The sequence below is a fragment of the Xyrauchen texanus genome, chromosome 26, assembly GCF_025860055.1.
Source record: "Xyrauchen texanus isolate HMW12.3.18 chromosome 26, RBS_HiC_50CHRs, whole genome shotgun sequence".
NCBI lineage: Eukaryota > Metazoa > Chordata > Actinopteri > Cypriniformes > Catostomidae > Xyrauchen > Xyrauchen texanus.
Window position 1 is genome coordinate 4,938,102 of NC_068301.1, and position 7,500 is coordinate 4,945,601.

The window sequence follows — 7,500 nt, forward strand, 5'->3', positions numbered from 1 at the left end:
TGTGTGTGTGTGTGTGTGTGTGTAAATAGGTTTGATTCTGTGTGTGTGTGTATGTGTAAATAGGTTTGATTCTGTGTGTGTGTGTGTGTGTGTGTGTGTAAATAGGTTTGATTCTGTGTGTGTGTGTGTGTATGTGTAAATAGGTTTGATTCTGTGTGTGTGTGTGTGTGTGTGTGTGTGTGTGTAAATAGGTTTGATTCTGTGTGTGTGTATGTGTAAATAGGTTTGATTCTGTGTGTGTGTGTGTGTGTGTGTAAATAGGTTTGATTCTGTGTGTGTGTGTGTGTAAATAGGTTTGATTCTGTGTGTGTGTGTATGTGTGTGATTATGTGTGTGTGTGATGTGTGTGTGTGTGTGTGTAAATAGGTTTGATTCTGTGTGTGTGTGTGTGTAAATAGGTTTGATTCTGTGTGTGTGTGTGTGTGTGTGTGTGTGTGTAAATAGGTTTGATTCTGTGTGTGTGTTTGTAAATAGGTTTGATTCTGTGTGTGTGTGTGTGTGTGTGTGTAAATAGGTTTGATTCTGTGTGTGTGTGTGTAAATAGGTTTGATTCTGTGTGTGTGTGTGTGTGTGTAAATAGGTTTGATTCTGTGTGTGTGTGTGTGTAAATAGGTTTGATTCTGTGTGTGTGTGTGTGTGTGTAAATAGGTTTGATTCTGTGTGTGTGTGTGTGTGTGTATGTGTAAATAGGTTTGATTCTGTGTGTGTGTGTGTGTGTGTGTGTGTGTAAATAGGTTTGATTCTGTGTGTGTGTGTGTGTAAATAGGTTTGATTCTGTGTGTGTGTGTGTGTATGTGTAAATAGGTTTGATTCTGTGTGTGTGTGTGTGTGTGTGTGTAAATAGGTTTGATTCTGTGTGTGTGTGTGTAAATAGGTTTGATTCTGTGTGTGTGTGTGTGTGTAAATAGGTTTGATTCTGTGTGTGTGTGTGTGTGTGTAAATAGGTTTGATTCTGTGTGTGTGTGTATGTGTAAATAGGTTTGATTCTGTGTGTGTGTGTGTATGTGTAAATAGGTTTGATTCTGTGTGTGTGTGTGTGTAAATAGGTTTGATTCTGTGTGTGTGTATGTGTAAATAGGTTTGATTCTGTGTGTGTGTGTGTGTAAATAGGTTTGATTCTGTGTGTGTGTGTGTGTGTAAATAGGTTTGATTCTGTGTGTGTGTGTGTGTGTGTGTGTGTGTAAATAGGTTTGATTCTGTGTGTGTGTGTGTATGTGTAAATAGGTTTGATTCTGTGTGTGTGTGTGTGTGTGTGTATGTGTGTAAATAGGTTTGATTCTGTGTGTGTGTGTATGTGTAAATAGGTTTGATTCTGTGTGTGTGTGTGTGTATGTGTAAATAGGTTTGATTCTGTGTGTGTGTGTGTGTGTGTGTAAATAGGTTTGATTCTGTGTGTGTGTGTATGTGTAAATAGGTTTGATTCTGTGTGTGTGTATGTGTAAATAGGTTTGATTCTGTGTGTGTGTGTGTATGCGTAAATAGGTTTGATTCTGTGTGTGTGTGTGTGTGTGTGTGTGTGTGTGTAAATAGGTTTGATTCTGTGTGTGTGTGTATGTGTAAATAGGTTTGATTCTGTGTGTGTGTGTGTGTAAATAGGTTTGATTCTGTGTGTGTGTGTGTGTAAATAGGTTTGATTCTGTGTGTGTGTGTGTGTGTAAATAGGTTTGATTCTGTGTGTGTGTGTGTGTATGTGTAAATAGGTTTGATTCTGTGTGTGTGTGTGTGTGTGTAAATAGGTTTGATTCTGTGTGTGTGTGTATGTGTAAATAGGTTTGATTCTGTGTGTGTGTGTGTGTGTATGTGTAAATAGGTTTGATTCTGTGTGTGTGTGTGTGTATGTGTAAATAGGTTTGATTCTGTGTGTGTGTGTGTGTATGTGTAAATAGGTTTGATTCTGTGTGTGTGTGTGTGTGTGTGTAAATAGGTTTGATTCTGTGTGTGTGTATGTGTAAATAGGTTTGATTCTGTGTGTGTGTGTGTGTGTAAATAGGTTTGATTCTGTGTGTGTGTGTGTGTGTAAATAGGTTTGATTCTGTGTGTGTGTGTGTGTGTGTGTATGTGTAAATAGGTTTGATTCTGTGTGTGTGTGTGTGTGTATGTGTAAATAGGTTTGATTCTGTGTGTGTGTGTGTGTGTAAATAGGTTTGATTCTGTGTGTGTGTGTGTGTGTAAATAGGTTTGATTCTGTGTGTGTGTGTATGTGTAAATAGGTTTGATTCTGTGTGTGTGTGTGTGTGTAAATAGGTTTGATTCTGTGTGTGTGTGTGTGTGTGTAAATAGGTTTGATTCTGTGTGTGTGTATGTGTAAATAGGTTTGATTCTGTGTGTGTGTGTGTGTATGTGTAAATAGGTTTGATTCTGTGTGTGTGTGTGTGTGTGTGTGTGTGTAAATAGGTTTGATTCTGTGTGTGTGTGTGTGTGTGTGTAAATAGGTTTGATTCTGTGTGTGTGTATGTGTAAATAGGTTTGATTCTGTGTGTGTGTGTGTGTGTGTGTAAATAGGTTTGATTCTGTGTGTGTGTGTGTGTGTATGTGTAAATAGGTTTGATTCTGTGTGTGTGTGTGTGTGTGTGTGTAAATAGGTTTGATTCTGTGTGTGTGTATGTGTAAATATGTTTGATTCTGTGTGTGTGTGTGTAAATAGGTTTGATTCTGTGTGTGTGTATGTGTAAATAGGTTTGATTCTGTGTGTGTGTGTGTGTGATGTGTGTGTAAATAGGTTTGATTCTGTGTGTGTGTGTGTGTGTATGTGTAAATAGGTTTGATTCTGTGTGTGTGTGTGTGTGTGTAAATAGGTTTGATTCTGTGTGTGTGTGTGTGTGTGTGTGTAAATAGGTTTGATTCTGTGTGTGTGTATGTGTAAATAGGTTTGATTCTGTGTGTGTGTGTGTGTGTGTGTGTGTGTGTGTAAATAGGTTTGATTCTGTGTGTGTGTGTGTGTAAATAGGTTTGATTCTGTGTGTGTGTGTGTGTATGTGTAAATAGGTTTGATTCTGTGTGTGTGTGTGTGTGTGTAAATAGGTTTGATTCTGTGTGTGTGTGTGTGTGTGTGTGTGTGTAAATAGGTTTGATTCTGTGTGTGTGTGTGTGTGTAAATAGGTTTGATTCTGTGTGTGTGTATGTGTAAATAGGTTTGATTCTGTGTGTGTGTGTGTATGTGTGTAAATAGGTTTGATTCTGTGTGTGTGTGTGTGTGTGTGTGTAAATAGGTTTGATTCTGTGTGTGTGTGTGTGTGTGTAAATAGGTTTGATTCTGTGTGTGTGTGTGTGTAAATAGGTTTGATTCTGTGTGTGTGTGTGTAAATAGGTTTGATTCTGTGTGTGTGTGTGTGTGTGTGTATGTGTAAATAGGTTTGATTCTGTGTGTGTGTGTGTGTGTGTGTAAATAGGTTTGATTCTGTGTGTGTGTGTGTGTGTAAATAGGTTTGATTCTGTGTGTGTGTGTGTAAATAGGTTTGATTCTGTGTGTGTGTGTGTGTGTGTGTGTATGTGTAAATAGGTTTGATTCTGTGTGTGTGTATGTGTAAATAGGTTTGATTCTGTGTGTGTGTGTGTATGTGTAAATAGGTTTGATTCTGTGTGTGTGTGTATGTGTAAATAGGTTTGATTCTGTGTGTGTGTGTGTGTAAATAGGTTTGATTCTGTGTGTGTGTGTGTGTGTGTGTAAATAGGTTTGATTCTGTGTGTGTGTGTGTGTGTGTGTGTGTGTAAATAGGTTTGATTCTGTGTGTGTGTGTGTGTAAATAGGTTTGATTCTGTGTGTGTGTGTGTGTGTAAATAGGTTTGATTCTGTGTGTGTGTGTGTGTGTGTAAATAGGTTTGATTCTGTGTGTGTGTGTGTGTGTGTGTAAATAGGTTTGATTCTGTGTGTGTGTGTATGTGTAAATAGGTTTGATTCTGTGTGTGTGTGTGTGTGTGTGTGTATGTGTAAATAGGTTTGATTCTGTGTGTGTGTGTGTGTAAATAGGTTTGATTCTGTGTGTGTGTGTGTGTGTGTGTGTGTAAATAGGTTTGATTCTGTGTGTGTGTGTGTGTGTAAATAGGTTTGATTCTGTGTGTGTGTGTATGTGTAAATAGGTTTGATTCTGTGTGTGTGTGTGTGTGTGTGTGTGTAAATAGGTTTGATTCTGTGTGTGTGTATGTGTAAATAGGTTTGATTCTGTGTGTGTGTGTGTGTGTGTGTAAATAGGTTTGATTCTGTGTGTGTGTGTGTGTGTGTGTAAATAGGTTTGATTCTGTGTGTGTGTGTATGTGTGTGTGTGTGTGTGTGTGTAAATAGGTTTGATTCTGTGTGTGTGTGTGTATGTGTAAATAGGTTTGATTATGTGTGTGTGTGTGTATGTGTAAATAGGTTTGATTCTGTGTGTGTGTGTATGTGTAAATAGGTTTGATTCTGTGTGTGTGTGTGTAAATAGGTTTGATTCTGTGTGTGTGTGTGTGTGTGTGTAAATAGGTTTGATTCTGTGTGTGTGTGTGTATGTGTAAATAGGTTTGATTCTGTGTGTGTGTGTGTGTGTGTAAATAGGTTTGATTCTGTGTGTGTGTGTGTGTATGTGTAAATAGGTTTGATTCTGTGTGTGTGTGTGTGTGTAAATAGGTTTGATTCTGTGTGTGTGTGTATGTGTAAATAGGTTTGATTCTGTGTGTGTGTGTGTGTGTGTGTGTGTGTGTAAATAGGTTTGATTCTGTGTGTGTGTGTGTGTGTAAATATGTTTGATTCTGTGTGTGTGTGTATGTGTGTGTGTGTGTGTGTAAATAGGTTTGATTCTGTGCGTGTGTGTATGTGTAAATAGGTTTGATTCTGTGTGTGTGTATGTGTAAATAGGTTTGATTCTGTGTGTGTGTATGTATGCGTAAATAGGTTTGATTCTGTGTGTGTGTGTGTGTGTAAATAGGTTTGATTCTGTGTGTGTGTATGTGTAAATATGTTTGATTCTGTGTGTGTGTGTGTGTGTGTGTATGTAAATAGGTTTGATTCTGTGTGTGTGTGTGTGTATGTGTAAATAGGTTTGATTCTGTGTGTGTGTGTGTCTGTGTGTAAATAGGTTTGATTCGGTGTATGTGTGTGTGTGTGTAAATAGGTTTGATTCTGTGTGTGTGTATGTGTAAATATGTTTGATTCTGTGTGTGTGTGTGTAAATAGGTTTGATTCTGTGTGTGTGTGTAAATAGGTTTGATTATGTGTGTATGTGTAAATAGGTTTGATTCTGTGCGTGTGTGTAAATAGGTTTGATTATGTGTGTGTGTGTGTGTGTGTGTGTGTGTGTGTAAGTAGGTTTGATTCTGTGTGTGTGTGTGTGTGTGTAAATAGGTTTGATTCTGTGTGTGTGTATGTGTAAATAGGTTTGATTCTATGTGTGTGTGTGTGTGTGTGTAAATAGGTTTGAGTCTGTGTGTGTGTGTGTGTGTGTATGTGTAAATAGGTTTGATTCTGTGTGTGTGTGTGTGTGTGTGTGTGTAAATAGGTTTGATTCTGTGTGTGTGTGTGTGTGTGTGTGTGTGTAAATAGGTTTGATTCTGTGTGTGTGTATGTGTGTAAATATGTTTGATTCTGTGTGTGTGTGTGTGTAAATAGGTTTGATTCTGTGTGTGTGTGTAAATAGGTTTGATTATGTGTGTATGTGTAAATAGGTTTGATTATGTGTGTGTGTGTGTGTGTGTGTGTGTGTGTAAATAGGTTTGATTCTGTGTGTGTGTGTGTGTAAATAGGTTTGATTCTGTGTGTGTGTGTGTGTTGTGTGTGTGTGTAAATAGGTTTGATTCTGTGTGTGTGTGTGTGTAAATAGGTTTGATTCTGTGTGTGTGTGTGTGTGTGTGTGTGTGTGTGTGTGTAAATAGGTTTGATTCTGTGTGTGTGTTTGTAAATAGGTTTGATTCTGTGTGTGTATGTGTGTGTGTGTAAATAGGTTTGATTCTGTGTGTGTGTTTGTAAATAGGTTTGATTCTGTGTGTGTGTGTGTGTGTGTGTGTGTAAATAGGTTTGATTCTGTGTGTGTGTGTGTAAATAGGTTTGATTCTGTGTGTGTGTGTGTGTAAATAGGTTTGATTCTGTGTGTGTGTGTATGTGTAAATAGGTTTGATTGTGTGTGTGTGTGTGTGTGTGTGTAAATAGGTTTGATTCTGTGTGTGTGTGTGTGTGTAAATAGGTTTGATTCTGTGTGTGTGTGTAAATAGGTTTGATTCTGTGTGTGTGTGTAAATAGGTTTGATTCTGTGTGTGTGTGTGTTGTGTGTGTGTGTGTGTGTAAATAGGTTTGATTCTGTGTGTGTGTGTGTATGTGTAAATAGGTTTGATTATGTGTGTGTGTGTGTATGTGTAAATAGGTTTGATTCTGTGTGTGTGTGTAAATAGGTTTGATTCTGTGCGTGTGTGTATGTGTAAATAGGTTTGAATCTGTGTGTGTGTATGTGTAAATAGGTTTGATTCTGTGTGTGTGTATGTATGCGTAATAGGTTTGATTCTGTGTGTGTGTGTGTAAATAGGTTTGATTCTGTGTGTGTGTATGTGTAAATAGGTTTGATTCTGTGTGTGTGTGTGTGTGTGTGTGTAAATAGGTTTGATTCTGTGTGTGTGTGTGTGTAAATAGGTTTGATTCTGTGTGTGTGTATGTATGCGTAATAGGTTTGATTCTGTGTGTGTGTATGTGTAAATAGGTTTGATTCTGTGTGTGTGTATGTGTAAATATGTTTGATTCTGTGTGTGTGTGTGTAAATAGGTTTGATTCTGTGTGTGTGTGTAAATAGGTTTGATTATGTGTGTATGTGTAAATAGGTTTGATTCTGTGTGTGTGTGTGTGTGTGTGTAAATAGGTTTGATTCCGTGTGTGTGTTTGTAAATAGGTTTGATTATGTGTGTGTGTGTGTGTGTGTGTGTGTGTGTGTGTGTGTAAATAGGTTTGATTCTGTGTGTGTGTGTATAAATAGGTTTGATTCTGTGTGTGTGTGTGTGTGTAAATAGGTTTGATTCTGTGTGTGTGTGTGTGTATGTGTAAATAGGTTTGATTATGTGTGTGTGTGTGTGTGTGTGTGTGTGTAAATAGGTTTGATTCTGTGTGTGTGTGTAAATAGGTTTGATTCTGTGTGTGTGTGTGTGTAAATAGGTTTGATTCTGTGTGTGTGTGTGTGTGTGTGTATGTAAATAGGTTTGATTATGTGTGTGTGTGTGTGTGTGTGTGTGTGTAAATAGGTTTGATTCTGTGTGTGTGTGTGTGTGTGTGTGTGTGTGTGTGTAAATAGGTTTGATTCTGTGTGTGTGTGTAAATAGGTTTGATTATGTGTGTGTGTGTGTGTGTGTGTGTAAATAGGTTTGATTCTGTGTGTGTGTGTAAATAGGTTTGATTATGTGTGTGTGTGTGTGTGTGTGTAAATAGGTTTGATTCTGTGTGTGTGTGTGTGTGTGTGTAAATAGGTTTGATTCTGTGTGTGTGTATGTGTAAATAGGTTTGATTCTGTGTGTGTGTATGTGTAAATAGGTTTAATTCTGTGTGTGTGTGTGTGTGTG